The sequence below is a fragment of the Salmo salar genome, chromosome ssa13 (assembly GCF_905237065.1).
Source record: "Salmo salar chromosome ssa13, Ssal_v3.1, whole genome shotgun sequence".
In the NCBI taxonomy this organism is placed as follows: domain Eukaryota; kingdom Metazoa; phylum Chordata; class Actinopteri; order Salmoniformes; family Salmonidae; genus Salmo; species Salmo salar.
This window is the reverse complement of record NC_059454.1, coordinates 61,039,868-61,064,442: the sequence shown is the minus strand read 5'-3', so window position 1 is coordinate 61,064,442 and position 24,575 is coordinate 61,039,868. Positions and strand designations below refer to the sequence as shown.

At 43.2% G+C, this 24,575-nt stretch overlaps 1 protein-coding gene across 22 annotated transcripts in view; it reads right to left on the bottom strand.

Moving 5' to 3' along the window:
- Positions 1 to 24,575, bottom strand: part of dlg2 (discs, large homolog 2 (Drosophila)) — a 400,329-nt gene that overhangs the window by 95,228 nt on the left and 280,526 nt on the right. The gene's annotated exons all lie outside the window — the stretch shown is intronic.

Below are 24,575 nucleotides of genomic sequence, written 5' to 3'. Positions count from 1 at the left end.
TGTGCTGGCTGGTAGCTCTTTGTCAATAGATGACTCAACCTGCAGCACAACATGACGGCATCCACGAATCCAGGCAGAAGCAGTCTATGCTCCGCACAGCTGGGAATCTGAGACCAGAGCCTGCACTACAAATTGGTTCAGGTGGAGACAGCCTCTCTGTTTTCAATTACAGATGCTTCTGTCTTTCTCTCAACTTGAGTTTCTAACTGGGTTTGATAACATTCCTACCTCTAAACCGCCTCCACCAGGAAACACATGGACTGAATCAAACCCAGATTGAATCATTGTCACTTGTAGTTTGAATGATACATATTTCTCTGTGCATGACTGTAATTCATACGGTAGACTGCATGGCATTGTAGGATTTTCAAATGCTATCTCATAAAATGGTAATAAAGAAAAATGTGTTTTTCTTGTCATTTGGACAATGACAATACATTGTGGAGATTGAAATGCTTCTCAGCACAAGGCATGTAGCCTATCAATCAATGACCAACCACAATACACACTCCATGATTAATAGAATTGAAGTAGATGGCCAAATGATTCATGCATTGGCAAGAATAATGTCACTGGCACTTCCTAATTCAATGAAATGTCTATTTTTTTTATTCCAGCGTTTAATCCAGATTTAATCACAAGCGAAGGGCTTTAGATGGAGTAATTGATGCTAAACCACTCAGGCTAAACTATCCAGCTGCTTTTCGATCAGATTAATGCCCCACACTGACATCTACAACTGCACAAATGTTGAAAACAAGCCGACCACAAAAACCCTACCAGAAATTTCACACCAGATTAAAGGTAGACTCAGCGATATGATGTAGATGCAGAAAATAAACAGCATTGTGGGTCAATTTCCACAACAACTAAGAGCATTGAAGTATGAGGCTCAACTTCCCAGTTGTTTTGGTGCCCTTGCTACAACTTTGAAACAGAGTGACGCGAACCTGAGCACATCCACAGATACTGTGTGGGACTGTGATAGCAAAGTCATGCGAGACACATTTAGTATGATATGTTATGTTTCGTATGGTATGTATTCATTTGTGGATGTCCATCACCCATTTCGTATGATATGTTACGAATTACAATTCATATTACATGTTACGAATTTGCAAACGTACGATATGTTACGAATTAGTAAAACGTACAATATGTTACGGTTTCCTTTTGTCCAGGTTTGAGATTGCGTCATCTGTGACTCTGTTGGGGTGGTTTGCGAATTGGAGTGGGTCTAGGGTATTTGGCATGATGGTGTTGATGTGAGCAATAACCAGCCTTTCAAAGCACTTCATGGCTACCAACGTGAGTGCTACGGGCGGTAATCATTTAGGCACGTTACCTTCACTTTCTTGGGCAAAGGGACTATGGTGGTCTGTTTGAAACATGTAGGTATTACAGACTCGGTCAGGGAGAGGTTGAAAATGTCAGTGAAGACACTTGCCAGTTGGTCCGTGCATGCTTTGAGTACACATCCTGGTAATCCGTCTGGCCCTGCGGCTTTGTGAATGTTGACCTGTTTAAAGGTCTTGCTCACATCGGCTATGGAGAACTTGATCACGCAGTCGTCCGGAACAGCTAGTGCTCTCATGCATGCTTCAGTGTTGTTTTCCTCAAAGTGAGCATAAAAGGCATTTAGCTCATCTGGTAGGCTTGCGTCACTGGGCAGCTCGCGGCTGGGTTTCTCTTTGTAGTCAGTAATAGTTTGCAAGCCCTGCAACATCCGACGAGCATCAGAGCCGGTGTAGTAGGATTCAATCTTAGACTTGTATTGACACTTTGTTTGATGGTTCGTCGGAGGGCATAGTGCGATTTCTTATAAGCGTCCGGATTAATGTCCCGCTCCTTGAAAGCGGCAACTCTAGCCTTTAGCTCAGTGCGGATGTTGCCTGTAATTCATGGCTTCTGGTTGGGAAATGTACGTATGGCCACTGTGGGGATAACGTCGCCGATGCACTTCTTGATGAAGCCGGTGACTGATGTGGTACAGTATACTCCTCAATGCCATTGAATGAATCCCAGAACATATTCCAGTCTGTGCTAGCAAAACAGTCCTGTAGCGTAGCATCCGCGTCATCTGACCACTTCCATATTGAGCGAGTCACTGGTACCTCCTGCTTTAGTTTTTGCTTGTAAGCAGGAATCAGGAAGATATAATGATGGGCTAACATGCTAAGTAATTACAAAGTCGCTAAAAAGTAGTAAGTAGTTGAACAGTTGCTAATTAGCTAAAATGCGGAAGTTGTCCCTGATGAGATTTTGAACTCACAACCTATACGCCCGACCGACCACCCTGCTTTCGTTTTTGCCTTAAGTAACCATCGGACTTATGTAAACATACCAACATATCATACTCATTTCTAGTGTTCCGGGTTTACATTTACTATGTTAAGTCTAGTCTATGAGACCAGGCTGTAATCAGACCCGGTGTCATTGGTGACTGGCTTCTTTCCAGGCAGCCTTTGAGGCTCCGGCAATCCTAACCTTACCCATTAGTAGTGAAAATGCTAACCTGACCCAAGATCAGTGTCTAGAGGCCACTTCACCATACTCCAACTTTGAGAGATAAGCACTACAATGGAGTAGGAGTACCCAGAGCCTACAGAATACTTGATAACAACACAGGACAGAAATACTTCTACATGACAGAGGATTCTCTGAATCCTGGATTTCATTGAGAGGTATCAGATATTCTGTTTCTACATTGATAGGACATTATGGATATCAGTATAACATACTGGTTTCAGAATACGATTATATGGCAATCAAAGTGGCCAAGATTAGGTTTGGTGAATTACATGAACTACAGAGTACACTTGATGGTATAACACTTCCATGGACCAGCACATAATGAATGCATTTATAGTGTCTTCCCAATACAGGTAGCCTACCACTCAACATGCATGCATGCATGCATGCACATACACACACACATTTTTGCAGACCAACTCTAATCTCAATCTGCTGTTTACACTACTAATCCTTTGCACTCTGGATCTATGTCAGCTCGATTTCATCAGATATCCAGGGTGCCTCCCACCAGTGACCTCTCTCCTTTCTCCTGAAATGTAAACTCTTTCACTATTTCCCACAAATCTAAAATCATTGGGCTGGTGGGAGTTTTCACCATATTTCTTATACCAGTCATTTCCTTTCAAATCAGTGAAGGGATGTGAACAAGTGCACATTTATGAAGTAGTGATAATTAGGACATAGCCTCAGTATGCCGTTGCATCAACCAGATAACTCGTCAGCCTTACGTCACATGTTGTTTCCTATTGGATATTGTGCGCTATGTACAGGTATGTTCACATCATTTTTTTATGGAAGGTGTATCGTGTACTTGTTAGTACCTTTCTTTCCTAGATTGCCAATGGTTTTATATGTGCAAGACAATTTACCTCTCAAGGGCAAAAAAAAGTTCTGTCTACCTATAGATTTAGAAATTAAACTGAATGGACACATAATGGACCTTATCCACAAAGCAGCCGTTATGGTTCTGAATCTAGGCTTGAAGGGTAATAATAAAAAGTGCTCCGGAAATAGTGCTGAAATGTTCCTCATTTTTAACCTTTAATTCTGTTATGAAACTGTTATCTACCATATTACACTTTTTTCTTATGCCGAACAGTCCCAGCAAAGTCAAGAAAACGTGACTTCACAATGTGACACGTGGCAATACCAAGGGTGAAAAAGTCAGCTTCCATAGCTGAGAAGCTTCTTTGGTTAAGGTTGACCATTAAAGATGTGGGAGTTACATAATTTCTGCAGGCATTGGTGTCGGTCTCTGCCAGCTCAATGTTTGTGGGGGCTTAATTACATTGCGGAAGGCCTCCTCTTCCACTCTGAGGCTGACAGGAGTGTGAATGGACACTGACTGTGTCTGACAGCATCAGTACTGGGGGAATATCCTGTGGGGTTGACAGCAATGCAAGTCTCAAAACCGGGCCAGAGCTCAGCAATGCCCCCTGCAGGCCTTGTGGAGAGTTTGTTTCACAGAGTAGAGTCACTGTTTTGGCAAGCTAACTTGTTGTGTGAAGAGTGACTAGGAGTGGGGTTAAGTTGCTCCTAGACAATGATCTTGGATCAGTTTCACATTCTCCCCACTAATGGTTAAGGCTCGGATTTGGGGAAGGGGATGCTGGTGCTAGATACACTACATGACCAAAGTATATGGGCACCTGCTCGTCGAACATCTCATTCCAAAATCATGGAATGAGATGTTTGACAGCCTCCACTCTTCTGGGAAGACTTTCCAGTAGATGCCACACAAGCATTAGTGAGGTCGGGCACTGATGTTGGGCGATTAGGCCTGGCTCGCAGTTGTCATTCCAATTCATCCCAAAGGTGTTCGATGTGGTTGAGGTCAGGGCTCTGTGCAGGCCAGTCAAGTTCTTCCGCACCTATCTTGACAATTTCTGTATGGACCTCGCTTTTGTGCATGAGGGCATTGTCATGTACAGAATCGTCTAGAATGCCATTGTATGCTGTAGCGATACGATTTCCTTTCACTTGAACCAAGAGGCCTAGCCTGAACCATGAAAAACAACCCCAGACCATTATTCCTCCTCCACCAAACTTTACAGTTCGCACTATGCATTCGGCAGGTAGCGTTTTTCTGGGATCCGCCAAACCCAGATTCATCACTCCAGAGAACGCGTTTCCACTGCTCCAGAGTCCAATGGCGGCAAGCTTTACACCACTCCAGCAGACTCTTGGCATTGTTCATGGTGATCTTAGGCTTGTGTGTGCCTGCTCGGCCATGGAAACCCATTTCATGAATCTCCCGACTAACAGTTATTGTGCTGACGTTGCTTCCAGAGGCAGTTTGGAACTCGGTAGTGAGTGTTGCAACCGAAGACAGACCTGCTTTTACATGCTACGCGCTTCAGCACTCGGTGGTACCATTTTGTGAGCTTGTGTGGCCTATCACTTCGCGGCTGAGCCATTGTTGCTCCTAGACGTTTCCACTTCACAATAACAGCACTTACAGTTGACCGGAGAAGCTCTAGCAGGGCATACATTTGACGAACTGACTTGTTGGAAAGGTGGCATCCTATGACAATGCCACGTTGAAAGTCACTGAGCTCTTCAATAAGGCCATTCTACTGCCAATGTTTGTCTATGGAGATTGCATGAATGTGTGCTTGATTCTATACACCTGTCAACAACGGGTGTGGCTGAAATAGCCAAATCCACTCATTTGAAGGGGTGTCCACAAACGTCTGTATATATAGTGTATGTACCTAGGGAAAACTTCACCCGGGATCAATTGACTAAGCTACATTGAGGTTCCTGTCTAGACTCCTGGAGAGTGCTTCAAAATGTAAGCCTGTCAGACCTGTCTCTGTCCCATTAATGGCACAATCTATCATTTCCCACAGCCTGACTCACTTTGTTTTGGAAGGTCTAAACTGAATGATGGGGCTGGGGAAATGTAAACACTTATTCATAGATAGAGCTATGGATGCAATGATTGATAGTCTATGAGATTGGCACAAAAGTTTTGAAGCTATACATAGTTTGTGAAAGACAATTTTTTTTTTTTAAACATTGGACTAACACAGCCAGAATTTTGGGGTTGGACTGTTCACAAGTTTTACTTGTTGACTCATTGATCAGTAGCTGGTGTTGAATCGTTTACAGATGATGCAGTTGCATTTGACTTGCACAGTAGAGTCTACCCAATAGTAGTTGACATTATTAATGGAATTCCATTTAGAATAAAGATGAAATAAGGAGATGATAAAACAAGAAACATTTAAAAAGGTCTTCCATACAGCTTTCACCACTCAGGTCCTTCTTATCATATGATGGGCTGTTATGATGACCGCCACAATAGCAGTGACGAGTCATGACCGCTGTAAAATTCCACGTGACTGTTGAATCATGGTAATTAGGCTTCTCCAAAACTGTGCCCTGATGCCGCTGATGGTCATTAGTAGCCTACCAAACTTGTTAATAGCAAGTCGCTAATGGCCTGGTACTCAGCGCTCTATTGTGCCTCTAATCACTCTGACATCAATGCAAATGCCATCGAAAAATCAAATGCCCTGGAATTCAGAGTTTGCGCTAATAGGATCACCTGTTGTACAGCGAGAGCTAATATAAAGCGGAGGTTTGATGGGCTCTATTAAAAAGAGAGAGCCCCATCAGCTTTATATAGGCTAGGCCTACTATATTTATTTCTCAACTTTCCTAATATTAAGCACATTGCTTTGCTTTAGAACTGGAGTAGCCTACCTGGTTGGCATGAAAATGAACAGGAAACGCGTCCTCCATTCGCTATACATGTCTAAAGACCCGATTACATTGAGAATAGTCTGATGGCAAAGAATATTATCAAGTGCTTGTCAAATTGTGAATGAGAGACTGATGAAGTGTGTGCATGCAGCCTGTGCAAGAAACATAGCAGTGCCCTGCCTTTCATGCAACTTTTTTCAACATCATCATTAGTCGCATTATGCAGCCTTAGAATGTAGGCCTATTAGAAGTCAAAACATACAGCCTAAGGTTTGTATCACAACTAAAATGTACAAATAACTCTAAATGAAGCATATAGGAGGACCTGTTTCAAATGATCCCTTTGTTAACCACTCAACACAGAATAGCCCTCTGAAATATTTAGGGAAAAATATCCTTTCTATTTATTTCAGCTATGTTCAATGGTATTCTTCTTGCTATAAAATAATGCCACGGAATTTATAAGCAAATCTTGTCTGCGAAATGAACTAGTGTAGCCCACAGCCATTTGGCATAGTCAGATCAGGGCCGAACACACAAGGACAACTCAGAATATGCTATTCTGTTCTTCTGAAATAGGCTACATTTTCTTCATATCATGTTTCTTTAGACCTGCCTACAATAAATCATGGATTTATTGTGCTGGTGTAGGGTATATTATATGGATTTATTAGACTTTTTAAAGTAAAATGTTCCAAAAGTCCGCATCAGTGGGTTGTAGGCTATGCTTGTAGAGGCTCGTAGAGATGCTAAACGTGTTTATGTTAATTAGTGGTCAATTAGTCTACCGCATTACAGTTTTTGTCTTGACAAAATTTCATGACCGCCACAGCCCTAATCATTTCTATTAGATCATGCGTTTCATTCATTCATTTATATAAATGTGCAAATTAATCTTGGACAATATCATCCTGTTGAATATCTGGCGACTCACTCCACCCTCCCTTGGGTACTTTAGTACGTTTTTCCTTATACCATGCAGTAAAAGGCAATTATGAGCAGATCCTTAGTTCCATCTGCTTCAATGCCACTCCTCTCAAAAATAATTTGACCCCCTCAACAGTCACCCAGGTGAAAGAGCCTGTCAAAACCTGACAGGTCATTTACTGAGGCCGTTCCATTCTGTTGAACAGTGCTGGGCCACTCGAACTGCAGTCACACGGAAGCAGAGCCTTTGGACAAAGGCAACATGCTAAGAGAAAGAAATGTAGATTATATCTGAACTACTAAATGGCTGGATCTTTCTAGGCATTCTCTTCAACGAGTATAATGTTCACAATAGATGCACAGAAAGAAAGAGATATCGAGCTTAAGGTAGTATGATATCTGAGAAATTATATAAAAAAACATAGCCTACCCTTTGGCAGTACACTAAGCTTTAGTATGACACAGGGGACCCAGCGGCAGTCTGGCAGATCAAGCATGTCTTTATATACCAATTGCTGCTCTTTCTTTTAAGCAGAGCATTGAGGGGGAAAGACACTTGCACTTCATTAGATGTCCACATGGAGGCACTGGTAGCTCAGTTTTTATGTTTTATAGACAAGTGATCACATTGTATACTCCAGTTTAGAACCATCTTAAAGGGGCAATCCGCAATTAACAAAGGCCACCCCCCTGCCACTGTTTCGGTAAAAAGTTGAGGAATGGGGTTGCAGAAAAGTAACCACTCTCAAATCAGAGCTATGGATACAAGGACCGACCACCCAGGATATCAATATTATAGTTTTAACTATGTTTTGAGGCTATACTGTGTTTGTATACATTTACTTTGTTTACAAACATTGGAGTAAAGCGCATATTTTAGGTTCTGATGAGGTATGACAGTTGAACTAAGCGCATGAGGCATTTATAAGTTATATTCTTCAAGAGTCAGTGGGTATATATAATTAATTGAAAAGTTAAAAAAAATAATGTAGCAATCACAGATTTCCCCTTTAAAATGCTGCTATTTTCTCAATATGACTTTCGAAGTTAACAAAGTAAATGACACCTCCTATAGAGCTGAAAAAAATAAAAATGTACTGCTGGGGATGGTAGAAGGACACAACAACAGGACCTTTTGTGTACATGATGATTAACTCTAAGATATCTGAATAGCTTGTCCACATGTGATGTAAATGGAGTGGAAATTTCATCCCAATCCCAACCCTCTGCACACCAATACAACACAAGTAGTACTGTCAATACTTCTGCATTTCTTGGGTCTGTGGTGACAGTACTCAGAGAGGGTGGCGTCACTGTACTATGGCAGCTGCTACTAGTTTACACAAAGCTGACTAACTATCGATTCCACACATGAATGCACATACATAAAACCGCACACTTTCCCTATCAGGATACAAAGAGGGCAGTGGGGCATAATCATTCATTGAACCTCACACGCATGCACACGCGCACTCAAAGCACACACAGCGCCACTTAGCCAATTTAATGCAGCAAGAGGAGCCATTCCAGCTCCATTCCAGCTCTACGATGTGAAAGACCTTTCACGGAGATATCAGAAGCTGTTGCAGACTTCTGTTGTAGAGGGTATACATAAAGAGCTACATGCCAAATGAAAAGCTGATGATTATTTAATGGCGGAAGGCAAGGGTGAGGCGCTGAGATATTCTAGATTATTCTACCGAGATGTGGCTGCGACTGATTAGAGACTTACCAGCAGGAGATACAGAGGAGGATGCTGGGGCGGACCCCATAGTGTAATTCTTTTTCATATTTTGGTTGAACTTTAAATAAAGGTCTAATATAGATTATCAGCTTAGTGCATATATTCCTGATGCAAATATACAGTATGGCCATGGCTAGGGTTGCAAAATTCCCTGGTTTTCCAGAATTCCATGGCTGGAGGATTCTGGATTTCCTGCTTATTCCATTTTAATTCCAGGAATCTTCCAACCAGGATTTGTGGAAAACCAAGGAATTTTGAGAATGTTAACGGAATTTTGCAACCCTAGCCATACCCACACATACGGTATATTTGCATCAGGCATATATGCACTAAGCTGGTAGTCACGGCAGATAAGCGATATATCAATTAAAATATCAATATTGCATCTGGGGAGCGGTAGGTTGCCTGGCTAAAGCAACAGAATCTGGCTGAAACCAGAGGTCTCAAACCCCCAGGGGGAAAACAGTTTGGGATAACCAGTCAGAGCGACCCGAAAAACCACCCTTAACAAGGGACTCAATGAGAGTAAATCAAAACAGGATGTCCTGGCCAACATGTGTAAACAGCTCGTGGTCTTTGAGCAACACTGGCAACATGCAATGGCAACTACCAGCTGCAGACACTGCCAGTAGAACTGTCATCAAGGCACCTGGGTGACCTTTAACCTGTCTGTGACATGCCATCCTTCCCAATGGGCAAAAACTGGTTGAATCAACGTGGAAAGCGGGTTGGATTTCAAAACATAAAGCCAACTTTTTACCCAACTTTTAACCTAAATCCAATGACATGGTGAAATGTTTAGTTGATTTTACATTTAATTCACGTTAGTTGACAGGGTTTAGATGGTCATTTGCCTCTGTCACTAGCAAGATAATCATGTTTCTGTTATAATGTATGGTGTCCATAGAAGAACAGTTGTGCAGAGACTGAGGGTGTCCTAAAATGGACACTGTAGGCATGTTGACAAGCAACCCATGCAACACACACAAATGCAGAAACGAATTAAGTGGAACATTGTATAAGTTTTTCCTTTTTTACCATTTGTAGCATGTGCTGCCAGTTGTATAAAATATTTGAAATATCCACTTCATAAACGTATTGACACATGTCAATGTCCTGTTAAACGGAGCAGCATGCTTCATTCCACCAAATATAAGACAAAAAAACTAAACAAATCGTTTTTTTTTCAAGCTGAATGAACAGTATTTCTTTAGCATGACCGTGACGCAAATATTCGGCTCTACAATACTGTTGTCTCAAGGCCAGATACCCAAGCCTTTCGTTGAATAATGAAACATGCTCGATAGGTCAATACAACAAAGAAAAGGGCACAGCTCCCTCTGAAAGGCCATAATAACACTGCTGTGACTGCATCCAATGTTGCACTATACGCAATGAGAGGCTATTAGAAAACTCCATTAGGAGGTCAAAGTGCAACTTCGACTGATGATCCATCATTTTCAAACACACTATAAATTAACCAACGTACAGTATGAGTTTATTGGCAAACCATTTTTTTTTGTTAAACTAAATTTTGGTCACTGTGTGTCTCTCTACTGTACATTCCTCATTCATAAATATCACCTCATCAATTGTATTTACAGATACCATTTGCCTCCATGCACATCCATACCTTGAGACATTTCTGCTTGTCATTTCATTTGGAAATACCAAGGGATATTATCTCCACAAGCCATTTTCATCTCTATAAGTAATTTGGGTGATAAGTGGCCTGCTCTGTACATCCTGAGCTCCGGTGTGATATTTCCCCTGGGAACAGATCTAGGATCAGCTTCCCCTACCCCTATCATTACCTACACCATGAATGGGGAAAATGCTAAACTGACCCAAGATCTGTGTCTACGGGCTTCTTCACCCTACTCAATATCCTGAAGGCTGACCTGAAGGTAGCTGACACTGCTGCGGTGTCTCTTCAGTAGCCTCTCGGTCAGGGTCTGCTTCCACTTGCAGATGGTTACCAGCGAGGGCCACTTAAGGTCAGGCGTGCGGCAGGTCCTCAACATATCTATAGACAGACGCTTCTGCAGGGGCCGGGGCCGCAGGCCATCCATAGGAGGGGGCAGTAAGATAGGAACGCTGCACCTGTGGGTGTTGTCTCCAAGGGGCACATTGTTCACCACCATATAGCTCATCTCACCTCACTGGTTGTTCCACTTCCAACAGGCAATCCACGTTTACCAGAAAATATAAATCAGCACACTGGTATGCTGCTCCCAAAGTGTTAAATTAAAAAAATAACGTTTCGAACCAACAAGGGTCTTCCTTCGTCCAAACAAGTATTTCACAAAGTGCAATTCAATATATACATTTGCTTCCTTGTTCCCACAACCCACGTTTACCAACCACACCACCTCTCCCGAAATCACAATAAGAAGAGGGGGAGCTGAAGTCCCACACCTTAGGTCCTTCCTGGGAGGGAAATAACTTGGTCCGTGCTCCCCAGCTCGCCAGGATCTCTGCTGATCTGTCAGTCAAATGGAAAACCTCCTTATGGATGGCTGATAAAAGACAACATTCACCGCGCCTTTATGAGCACTCATATCACTTTGAAAGACAGCATCTTTCCTTCCATCAGCTTTCCACCAGCACGTAGAGCAGAGAGGGAACCAGTGCAGGTCAGAGGGGTTGGCCAAGCTACGCTAGGTGCTCCTGCCTCTCTCTCTTGTACCCTGGCATTGGGTGGGCCTATACTGGGATCTTTGCATTCTGGACAGTTGGGCAAAACAGGGCAGGGAAAGCTTCCTGGACACAACTCTTGTGACACATACTCAATATATCTGATTGGGTGAGAGCAGCACACAGGCCACAGAAGTGGATCTGATTGGATTAGTCAAGGGAGGAGCTGAACGGGCCAATGATGTATGTCACAGATAAACATAATTAATGCCAGAGGGAGGCCAAACTAGATTAGAGGCGATCAATGGAGCATGAGAGAGGAGGAGCGCTCCACTCATACCACACACACACACACACACACACACACACACACACACACACACACACACAAAGTTCTCAACAGAACACAGCTGCTAACAAGTAAAAACACAACAAAAGGGTAAAACAACAAAGCCTGCCTGGACCGCCAGAAGGCAAATCAAATCTAATTGGAAATTCTTAGAATAGACTGGCATTAACCTTTTCCCTCCATGTGATTGGTGAAATCAGAGGAACCAAGCATACCAGACCCATAGTGCTCTGGTAAAACGTAGTGCATTAAACAGGGAATAGGGTGCCATTTGGGATGCAACTGAAAACACTGAGGCTGAGAAAAAATGAGATGAGCAGTAGGAAGCAACTTCATTAATGTGCCCATAATTTCCTTCTGTTCCTCCTTTTCCTTCTATCCACTCTTTGGCTGTGTTACAAAATGCACACTTGCATTCTGCATTATCCCGTTCTTTCAAGGCTGATCTTCCAAGAACACCTGAGAGAGCATACTGTCTAGTATGAGAGATTGCAGAGTGCTTAAAATCCGCTATATTTTTTCATGTACCTCGACGTGACCTCTAACCTAAACAGTAAACTGCCTCATCACACAGCATGCGTCAACAAAGCTAGCGTTTATACTAGCTAGCTACACCTGTTCACATTGTAGCCAATGTAGCAGCATAAGCAACTAGTGCTAGCAATTCAGTGAACAACTATCCCAGAATGGAAATATTTAACTTGAATAACAAGTAAACAACAGAATCGATTTTCTCAGTACCTGTTAGTGTTAGTGAATTAAGCTGACACCGACTCAAGGCAAATTGCTTGGTCTGCTGCTACATGGTTGTGGACGATTAACAGGTAAGCTTTCATGCACCTTGTGTATTGATACCTAATATTGATAGGCAATATGATGCAATACAATTAGAAGGCCACGATTACTTCATCCTAATGTAAGCTAAATGCATTGGAAACAACACAAACACTGACATATTACAAAGGTGGACATGTTCAATGTAATTATATGCATGCATATCAAACAGAAATATATATATTACATTAAATGAATACACCATTGTAATATTTTTAATTAATGCCTTTCTCTCTCCTTGCAGGGGATTAGACAGATGAACTGCAGCACCCAGATGCCCAAGCCTCAAAACCAAAACAGTGGGGAGATAATACCGTGGGGAGAAAGATAATACAGCATAAAGTCAATAGCTAGAATTAACATTTTACCATCCCCAAGTGAGAGAAATCATGGAGATGAACATTCAACATTCAAAAGCTTGTCCAATCCACAAGGGCACATTTTGTCATGACAGCCGCAGTTTTTTTATACACAGGACAGAAGTTTACAGGTTTTTGTTCCATCCCTTCACTTACGCCTCATTTAACTAATTGTGGTCTAAATTGAAAACCATGAATAGTTGAACATGGTGTTTGTGCTGGGTAGGAATCAAAACTGGGGTTTTGTACCCTGGGGTAGAAATCACCCACGTCTGTATTTAAGAATGAGCTTAATATGTTACAATGAGCTGACAGTTCTGCGTGATTGAGAATAACGTGTGGATCTGCTTCTAACAGTGATGTTGCGCACTATTGACTAAACTCCTGGGATAGGGTGATTTTACTGGTGGACGGGAAGTTCCCAAGTTCTTTACATCTGTCTGGGTGATGGTGGGATGTGCTTCAACCTGAGGAGGACAGAGCAGAAATGTAAGGCTAAGGGGGGAGAAATTAACCTCACTGCTCAAATTTCAGTGCTGGTTCAAGTTGCTGAGAACCACGACTACCTTTGTTAATGTGCTATGGTCTAGTAAACAGTTTTGCATATTCATAGCCTTGATTAAGTTTTCACCGATTTACTTTTAATTTAGCATTGTATTTTTCAAAACATGTTCTTTATATGCAATGGTGAAACAAGGGGGGGAAGGGAAAAAATGACAAGAAGAAAGTTAGCTAACGTCAAGGGAAATAGACACTGCCTGCATGACTTGACTGATAATGTAAGCATGCACAAATAACTTGGCTGGCTGGCTGGCAAGCCTAGATTGAACAGAACACAGCTAACTGCATTTCCTACGTTTTTAATCAGATGCTAAAATGTTTTGTCCTGCCAAGTCAATGCCATGGACTGAAGTGAACGCATCAGTTGCCACCTGTCCGTGAAAAACAACAGTTGCTACATTTGTCATTCGCTGACTAGCAAGGTAACCAATTCAGGATAAAAAAATATGTCTGGGTCTTCACAATTGAGACTTCTGATTTTACAATTACTTTGTTTAATTGTTCATCCCTAAACAGCTGATAACCAGGATGAGATCGCCTGCTAGCTAGCCATCGCGTTCGACGAGCTAACGGCCGGTGTTCACTAGCATGCAGTAAATTGCTGTGTGTCACTTCGGCCGCTCAGAGTGGCTTGCTGGTGGGTGTGCTGGCAGCATATAGCAGCAGTTTGGTTGTGCATCAAGAATTCAGCATAGCAAGATTGTATGAAGGTCTGGTTATTAAATGGTAAATGCATTCTCCATTTCATGAATTTATTCACAGGTAAATAGTAATATGCTCTAAACTGCTCTGGTGACAAACAAACTTTGCTGCCCTGTTTCCAATCATCCACATGGCTGGGAGAACCTATTCAAGTAAGTACATACATTTAGAAAATGTTTAAAAAAAAGATGAATTATTAGCTATAGTTAGCTAACGCACTTTTGTACATCGCTCTGTAACGTACAATTTACCTTATTTTAGCACCCCCAAAAACTTAAGGTCAACTGTAATATGATGACCATTGTAAAGCACAATTTCTCTCCTTTCCAGCAAAGTCAATGACGTGAGGAAACTGCTTTTTTCGCCCGATCTGTCCAACTTATCACCTCTAAAATATAATAAAACACTATGAAGAGTTTATATAATGTGTCATTATACACCTATTTGAAGGTTGTGTCAAATTTGAATCGGGTTTTTAGGGCCGCGCTAAAGTTATCAGAATTAAACCGCGGCTGTCACGGCTTTTGAGAGTCATGATGGTTCGCAGTGATGACGCAAAAAATGAAAGCATTCAGTTGTACAATTGACTAGGTATCCCCCCTTACCCTGTCCCTTTCTTGTTTTTAATCTGCGAGAGAAGCGCTACACCTGGTGGAGAGAGGTTGTATGACACAGAATGAGTTGCATTATGCGTGCTGTACGTTCCGTCATGACGCGTCACAATTTAACGTACAGCGTCAGAGGGGTCTGTTTTTTTTTTACTTTTCTTCAATACTATCGGGCCATTACCATGTCAATCAACGCTTGAATAGAAACGTAGTTCACACCCCAGATGTTGATGCCCACACAGTCACTACAGTGCCATTAGTTTTCATTGCAGCCTTGTTTGAATGCAGCGGTTGCGCAAATTTGTACAGAATGGGGTTAGTCAGCAGTAACTAGCTACAGTGCAAGCTGACTAAAATGAGCTGCTAACGTAGCTAGCAAGCTACCTAGCCAACTTTACATACTGTATAGCTAGCTAAGTGAATTAAATATCACCAGCTACCTAACTTCATATTAGCTACAGTAGCTATCTTGGTGTATTTATCATTGTAAAAAAACAAACTCCAAATGTTGTTGTAGGTAGCTAGCTAACAGCCATGGAGGAGGGTGAAAGGATAGCAGCTCCAACTGTCAAAGAAGGGAGAGAGAACGCTATTCTGGATAGGGCAGATACTTTTGTGTAGTTCCAGTCCCTAGAAGTGAGGACAGAGATAATGGTAACGTAATATTCAGTGCGGTCTAATTTGAGTATAATTAAGTCTGTTTCTTGTGATATTTTCTGTCCTGGGTTACAGAGAGCTATGAAAGCCTGTCTGCAGATGAAGAGCAGTGGTTGTCAAACCTGGTCCTGGGGACTCAAAGGGGTGCACATTTTTGTTTTTACCTTAGCACTACACAGCTGATTAAAAAGATCAACTCATCATCAACCTTCAAGTGGTATTTATGTGTTCATTTGTGATGCTATCCTTGATATGATCCTGCTGTTGTCACATGCTACACATGCACATGTGTGTGCACATGCATTTATCTATCAAATGTTATCATTATTTGTCATAAGAGATATTATACTTTAATAATCCACAGTGACCTGGTGATGTAAAAGTCTAATAAATGACATTATCTTCCATATTCCTACCTTGCAACTGGAGATTCCTTCAAAACGATTGTCTACAGTTGGGTGACCAGGGCCATCTGGGATTGCCTCGTGGGGGAATTCAGGCATGTGTGGAGGCTACCTGTGTCCTGCATCACTTCATGAGGATGGACACGAGGACCAGGAGGGGATCTGCAGCTCGCCACAGAGTGCCAGAGGACAGGCCTGCTGCTCTGCAGGATGTTGCCAGGATGAGGGCTAACAACACAACATGGGAAGCAATCCGTGTGCGGGAGGTCTTCACCTCCTACTTCTTCGAAGATGGTGCTCTTCCCTGGCAACACCATAGACTACAGTACGCACAACCAAAGGATCTTTTACGAGTCATTCACATTGCAATAAGAGTATTCTTCCATTTACTTAGCTACTGTATGTCAACTGAAGTTATTAAATTCCCAGTTTCTCTCCCTTTTATTTCTACTTCTCAGGTGAGGGTGCTGTTCAGGTGAGGGTGATGTCTATACAAAAACAAAATAGGCTATATTGAACAATTAGACACCCTATAACCCACACCTACACACTCGTATCAATCTGATTGATGGATTGTGTTTTCTAGTAAGCAAGCTCAGGTGTATAACTGTGGCTCCTTCCACCTTCAAAGAATAGGCAAGAGGACCAATCATGGAGAATAGTAAGACACTTCATTATTTCTATTTATATAACTATCCTATATTTTTTGTCATGTGCATGTTTTTCAGCATAAAGTATTCTGCAGCCATTTAGTGTGGACACCAGATGAGGCAACACACACAGATTCCTGATGATTATGATGACTGACAGTGTAAGCATGATTAAGCCTTGTTTTTTCACAATTTTATCTCTCTCTCCATCTGTCTCTCGTCTGCAGGTATGTTTTGATGTGAGAGAGGACGCCAACCCCCAGTCGTCATCGCCAAATCACCCGCTCTTAAGATAACCTTCGAGCCAACTGGGGGCCCAAGGCTGGTTAGGAGACACCGCTAGAGACACTATTATGCAATTGTGATGACCTGAGAGACGATGAAGTTCAGTACCACTGTAATTCATTAATCATATGCTGTCTTCCCTGCTCCTCTGTTCTTACCTCTTTCCCTTTCTGTCTTACACTCTTTCTCACACCTCTCACCCCACCCCTTTTCCCTCTGTTTTTATAATGTACACCAGATATGCATTTGAAATACAGATTATTTATAATATAATATTACAATTATAATATTTATAATGCATGTATTATGTATTTATAACACTTGGATAATGAACTTTCAATAAAGTGTTTCACATTCTCTACTGGTTGAAATTAGGTCTCTCATTTGATGAAATACTACACTTATCCTGTTTCCTCAGATCAGTGCAGATGAAGGAAATTAGTTATTGAGATGAACCTGTTTTTGTGTATTTACATGATGCAACCATGGATGTCCCAGGACCAGGATTGGTAAACACTGTTGAAGTGTATATTTGTAATACATACATGCAGACACAGCATCATTCAAAGACTGGAGTTTGATACTCCTGGATATGACTATTTGCCAAGGTAGAGTACATGATTAATTAATATATTCAATGTACAGGCTACAATGTGTGGAACTCATGCTTGGTAATAACAACATGTTGTGGCGTACCGCGGACAAGCCACCAGGGGGAGACTTGTCGAGGCCTGGTGACAGACAGAGTCTACATCACGCTGCCGTGGCTCCCTCTGCTGAACGTACTAGGTCTCGACAAGTTTTCCGGCCAGGACAAATTGGGGCTGATTTAGGTTTGTGAGTAATCAAGGGGCTGATTGCTCACCACCCGTACGGGGCCCATAAATCTGCCAGGACGGAATGAAAAACGGGAGGGTTGGAGGTAGTGAGAGGTTGCTACCGGATGGACAACCTCACGGTTCAGCCGGTTTGGACGTCCCGAACGAGATCCTGACCGACCAAGGTACTGAGTTCATGTGCCGACTAATGAAAGATTTGTGTGCTTTCCAACAGTTAAAGCAGATCCGGACCTCTGTCTTTCATCCGCAGACAGACGGGCTTGTCGAGCGATTCAATAAGACGCTCAAACAAATGCTGCGGAAGGTCATCGAGCAGGACGGGAAGAACTGGTACCAGCTACTACTAGAGGTCGACTGATTAATCGGAATGGCCGATTAATTAGGGCCGATTTCAAGTTTTCATAACAACCGGAAATCGGTATTTTTGGACGCCGATTTTGGACTGCGATTTTTTTTAACCTTTATTTAACTAGGCAAGTCAGTTAAGAACACATTATTTTCAATGACGGCCTAGGAACGGTGAGTTAACTGCCTTGTTCAGGGGCAGAAAGACAGATTTTTACCTTGTCAGCTCAGGGATTCAATCTTGCAACCTTACGGTTAACTAGTCCAACGCTCTAACCACCTGCTTTACATTGCACTCCACGAGGTTACGCGAATGCAGTAAGAAGCCAAGGTAAGTTGCTAGCTAGCATTAAACTTATCTTATAAAAAACAATCAATCAATCATAATCACTAGTTAACTACACATGGTTGATGATATTACTAGTTTATCTAGCCTGTCCTGCGTTGCATATAATCGCTTAGGTACACGTTGCTCCAACCATAAACATCAATGCCTTTCTTAAAATCAATACACAAGTATATATTTTTAAACCTGCATATTTAGTTAATCTTGCCTGCTAACATGAATTTCTTTTAACTAGGGAAAATGTGTCACTTCTCTTGCAAACAGAGTCAGGGTATATGCAGGCTCGTTGCGAACTGTGAAGACTATTTCTTCCTAACAAAGACAGCCGACTTCGCCAAACGGGGATGATTTAACAAAAGCGCATTTGCGAAAAAAGCAGAATCGTTGCACGACTGTACCTAACCATAAACATCAATGCCTTTCTTAAAATCAATACACAGAAGTATATATTTTTAAACCTGCATATTTAGCTAAATGAAATCCAGGTAGGCAGGCAATATTAACCAGGTGAAATTGTGTCATTTTACGTTCATTGGACGCAGTCAGGGTATATGCAACATTTTGGGTAATTTGTCAGAATTTTACGTAATTATGACATAACACTGAAGGTTGTGCAATGTAACAGGAATAACGTTTTGTTTTCGAGATAATAGTTTCCGGGTTCGACCATATTAATGACCTGAGGCTCGTATTTCTGTGTATTATTATGTTATAATTAAGTCTATGATTTGATAGAGCAGTCTGACTGAGCGATGGTAGGCAACAGCAGGCTCGTAAGCATTCATTCAAAATAGCACTTTCGTGCGTTTTGCCAGCAGCCCTTCGCAATACATTGCGCTGTTTATGACTTCAAGCCTATCAACTCCCAAGATTAAGCTGGTGTAACCCATGTGAAATGGCTAGCTAGTTAGCCGGGTGCGTGCTAATAGCGTTTCAAACGTCACTCGCTCTGAGACTTGGAGTAGTTTTTTCCCTTCCTCTACATGGGTAACGCTGCTTCGAGGGTGGCTGTTGTTGATGTGTTCCTGGTTCGAGCCCAGGTAGGAGCGAGGAGAGGGACGGAAGCTATACTGTTACACTGGCAATACTAAAGTGCCTATAAGAACATCCAATAGTCAAAGGTATATGAAATACAAATCGTATAGAGAGAAATAGTCCTATAATTCCTATAATAACTACAACCTAAAACATCTTACCTGGGAATATTGAAGACTCATGTTAAAAGGAACCACCAGCTTTCATATGTTCTCATGTTCTGAGCAAGGAACTTAAACGTTAGCTTTTTTACATGGCACATATTGCACTTTTACTTTCTTCTCCAACACTTTGTTTTTGCATTATTTAAATCAAATTGAACATGTTTCATTATTTATTTGAGGCTAAATTGATTTTATTGATGTATTATATTAAGTTAAAATAAGTGTTCATTCAGTATTGTTGTAATTGTCATTATTACATTTTTTTTTTTTTTAAATGGCCGATTAATTGGTATCGGCTTTTTTTGGTCTTCCAATAATCGGTATCGGTGTTGAAAAAGCATAATCGGTCGACCTCTAGCTACTACCCCAGCTAATGTTCTCGATCCGAGAAGTGCTCCAGGCCTCCACTGGGTTTTCCCCTTTTGAACTCCTCTACGGGAGGAGACCAGACGGCCTACTGGATCTCGCCAAGGAGGTGTGGGAAGCCCAGCCGACCCTCTTACGCAGCGTGGTGGAACACAGAGACGATGAGGAAGCGAATGACAGCCATATGGCCAGTGGTAAGCGAACATATGGAGAAGGCCCAGCGTCCCCAAGCCAAGGTTTACAATCGGGGTACCCAGCCCCAAGAGTTCCATGTGAGTGACAAAGTGCTAGTGTTAATCCCCACCGCACAAAGTAAGTTCCTGGCAACATGGCAGGAAAGAAGGTGACAAAGAAGCTGGGACCAGTAAATTACCGCATAAGGCAGCTGGGGAGACGGAAACACAACAGATTTACCACGTGACCCTATTGTAGAGGTTGCACGTGAGGACAGCATTGGTCGTGTTGGTCTCGACGGGTCTTCCGGCCAGGACAAATTGGGCTGATTGAGGCTGGTGAGTAATCAAGGGGCTGGTTGCTCACCAGCCGTACAGGGTCCATAAAGCTGCCAGGATGGAATGAAACACGGGAGGGTTGGATGTAGTAAGAGGTTGCTACCGGATGGACAACCTCACGGTCTGCTAGAACCAAGGGGCTTGGTGTTCTACCCAAGAGGAGACAGCATTCCCCGGAGCCCAGATGACAGTTACCAGGAAGAGGGAGACCTGTTTCTTTTGTTTTTCATTATTGTTTTAAATAAGCACCCTTGAAACACCCTGTCTGTGTCTGATCAGTGTAAACATTTAGATCAAACCCCCTGGTCTGCCACAACGTATATACTACTTGCATACAAGGCACAATAAAGTTATATTATATTCTACTGAATCCAAAGGCTTCATTGATGCCATTCAGACTGTTTTGAAGTCGATACAACCGGCTATAATAGCTGAGGGTCATAGCTAGGTTAACAGCTAACTAGCTAATATTGACATGTAACAGTCATTTTCTGCAATTTCTTGGGGATTAATGATTAACTGGTGAACCAATTAAAACCCCTGTTTTGAATTAACATTTAAACCAAACGTTTTAGGGTCCATACACAGATCGGCTACATAGCTAGTTACACATCCATAGGCATACAAGTATTTTTATCCTCCACTACACAATAAGCAAGAAAATAGTTAGTTAGCTACGTTACTTCAGCTGCATTGTATGGCAAATATCAGCAAGGCAACCTTACAAAATTGAACATTCGATTTGCAGAAGATGCTTTAGCGAGCTAGATTCTTTACATCCACTGTTTCACATTACGACAGCCTGGTTTGCTGTTTTTCTTAGAAGTCCCTAAAACATTAAACAACATGAATTACAATGTAATACTCATGTCATAACGCCCATAAAAATAGTTAGCTAGCTGGCTAATGTTAGCTAGTCAGCTAGCTTTATAAATAGCGATTTTCGTAAATTTACTTTATGACCAAAAAAAGGCATAAATGTTTTTCTCTTCATTAACTAACATATTCCTCTCAACTGTAAAAATGTTTTGCATGATTCATTCTGGCGTTATAATTACTTACATACAGTGCCTTGCAAAAGTATTCATCCCCCTTGGCGGTTTCCTATTTTGATGCATTACAACCTGTAATTTAAATGCATTTTTATTTGGATTTCATGTAATGGACAGAAACAAAATAGTCCAAATTGGTGAAGTGAAATGAAAAAAATAACTTGTATCAAAAAATTCAAAAAGATTAAAAACGGAAAAGTGGTGAGTGCATATGTACTCACCCCCTTTGCTATGAAGCCCCTAAATAAGATATGGTGCAATCAATTACCTTCAGAAGTCACATAATTAGTTCATTAAGTCCACCTGTGTGCAATCTAAGCAAGCAAGGGGCACTAAGCCCCCCACTAAGCAAGGGGCACCACCAAGCAAGCAGCACCATGAAGACCAAGAAGCTCTCCAAACAGGTCAGGGAGAAGTACAGATCAGGGTTGGGTTATAAAAAAATATCAGAAACTTTGAACATCCCACAGAGCACTATCAAATCCATTATTAAGAAATGGAAAGAATATGGCACCACAACAAACCTGCCAAGAGAGGGCCGCCCACTAAAACTCACGGATCAGGCAAGGAGGGCATTAATCAGAGAGGTAACAAAGAGACCAAAGATAACCCAGAAGGAGCTGCAAAGCTCCACAGCGGAGATTGGAGTAGCTGTCCATATGTCACGGTTGTCGTCGGTGAAGGAGGACCAAAACGCAGCAGGTAAGTGCAGGCTCATCTTGACGTTTATTTATTTTCAAAATGAATGCCAAAATAACAAACCACGAGAATGAACGAACAACCAACAGTCTGGCAAAGCATAGGCTCAACACAGAACAATCACCCACAAATAACAAACACAAACACACCCTCATATATGGGACTCTCAATCAAAGGCAGATAGACAACACCTGCCTTCAACTGAGAGTCCCAACCCCAATTAACCAAACATAGAAACAGACATACTAGACTAAACATAGAATACCAGAAAACCAAACAGTGCCCAAAAACCCCAGAATACTTAAACCAAATGCCCCTTCAACAAAACACACCACCCCGAACCACATAAAACGAATACCCTCTGCCACGTCCTGACCAAACTACAATACCAATTAACCTTATACTGGTCAGGACGTGACAGTACCCCCCCCCCTTAAAGGTGCTAACCCCGGAAGCACCTTAACAAAAGTAACCCCAAGCAACACCAAAAAGAAAAATTCCCCCTTACTAAAGGGAGGGAAGGGAGGGTGGCTGCCGTCAACGACGGCACTGTGCTACACCCCCCCTCCCCAACCCACCTATCTCTGGAGGTGGCTCCGGCTCAGGCCGTTCCAGGCTGTCGGGGCAGTCTGGCAACTCGGGACAGTCGGGGCAGTCTGGCAATTCGGGACAGTCGGAGCAGTCTGGCAACTCGGGACAGTCGGGGCAGTCTGGCAACTCGGGACAGTCGGGGCAGTCTGGCAACTCGGGACAGTCTGGCAACTCGGGACAGTCTGGCAACTCGGGACAGTCTGGGCAGTCTGGCAACTCCGGCAGTTCAGGGCAGTCTGGCTACTCCGGCAGTTCAGGGCAGTCTGGCCACTCCGGCAGTTCAGGGCAGTCTGGCCACTCCGGCAGATCAGGGCAGTCTGGCCACTCCGGCAGTTCAGGGCAGTCTGGCCACTCCGGCAGTTCAGGGCAGTCTGGCCACTCCGGCAGTTCAGGGCAGTCTGGCCTCTCTGGCGACTGTTGACTGGCGGGCAGCTCTGACGACTGTTGACTGGCGGGCAGCTCTGACGACTGTTGACTGGCGGGCAGCTCTGACGACTGTTGACTGGCGGGCAGCTCTGACGACTGTTGACTGGCGGGCAGCTCTGGTGACTGTTGACTGGCGGGCAGCGCTCATGACGACTGTTGACTGGCGGGCAGCTCTGATGATGACTGTTGACTGGCGGGCAGCTCTGGTGACTGTTGACTGGCGTGGCTGGGTTGACGCACTTGTAGCCTGGTGCGTGGTGCTGGTACTGGGCTTACCAGATTATGAACACGCACCTCCAGGCTAGTGCGGGGAGCGGGAACAGGACGAGTCGGACTGGGTTGACGCACTTCCGGGTCCGCACGAGAGACAGGAGCTGGAAACCCAGGGCTATGGAGGCGCACAGTCGGTCTAGATCTTACCTCCTGCACAACCCGCCTTGGCTGGATGGAACTAGTAGCCCTGTACGAGCGGGGTGCTCGTACAGGGCAGACTGGGCTGTGCAGGGGCCTGATGGTAGCCGTGCGTAGAGCGGGAGTTGGGTAGCCTGGTCCTCGGAGGCGTACCGGCGACCAGATGCGCTGCGCAGGCATCCTCCTACCAGGCTGGATGCCCGCTCTAGCACGGCACCTGCGAGGGGCTGGAATAACGCGCACCGGACTGTGCGTGCGTATGGGTGAGATAGTGCGCTCCTCAGCGAAACATAGCGCTCTCCACCCCATACGCTCCTCCATATATCCACGGGTAGCTGGCTTCCGGCTCTTCTTACGCCTAGCCAAACTACCCGTGTGCCCCCCCAACATTTTTTCTTGGGGGTGCCTCTCGTGCTTCTCCTTCAGCGCGTCCATGGCCTCGTACCACCGCCTCTCTGCCTTGGCTGCCTCAATTTCCCACTGCGGGCGTCGATAATCCCCAGCCTGGTGCCAAGGTCCGGCCCCGTCCAGAACTTCCTCCCAGGTCCATTTCTCCCGCCAGTCCAACTCGAATTCCCTCTGCTCCTTCTTCTGCTGCTTGGTCCATAGTTGGTGGGTGATTCTGTCACGGTTGTCGTCGGTGAATGAGGACCAAAACGCAGCAGGTACGTGAATGCTCATCTTGATTTTTAATTATCTTCAAAAATGAACATACAAAATAACAAAACCGAAAAAACGAACAACTAACAAACAGTCTGGCAAAGCAAAGCTCAACACAGAACAATCACCCACAAATAACAAACACAAACACACCCTCATATATGGG